Source organism: Penaeus monodon, chromosome 23, assembly GCF_015228065.2.
Source record: "Penaeus monodon isolate SGIC_2016 chromosome 23, NSTDA_Pmon_1, whole genome shotgun sequence".
NCBI lineage: Eukaryota > Metazoa > Arthropoda > Malacostraca > Decapoda > Penaeidae > Penaeus > Penaeus monodon.
Window position 1 is genome coordinate 36,613,440 of NC_051408.1, and position 252 is coordinate 36,613,691.

Consider the following 252-nt stretch of genomic DNA (forward strand, 5'->3'; position numbering starts at 1 on the left):
GTACGATCCTCCCTCCCTCCCCCACCTTTTCCACTTCCCCCAATCTTTCCACTTATTCCCCCCCCCCCCAAACTGCATGACGCCCCCCCCCGCCGAGCCTGATGCTTCCCCAGAGCTGGCGGCGGCGGCGGAATCGCACCCACGTCTTCCCACGCCCGCACGCCCGCATGCTCGTCCCCCATACGCTTAGCAGTTACCAGGTAGAGTGTTTTATTGGAGATTGGAGGGGGGGGCTCCTCTGCCCTTGGCCTT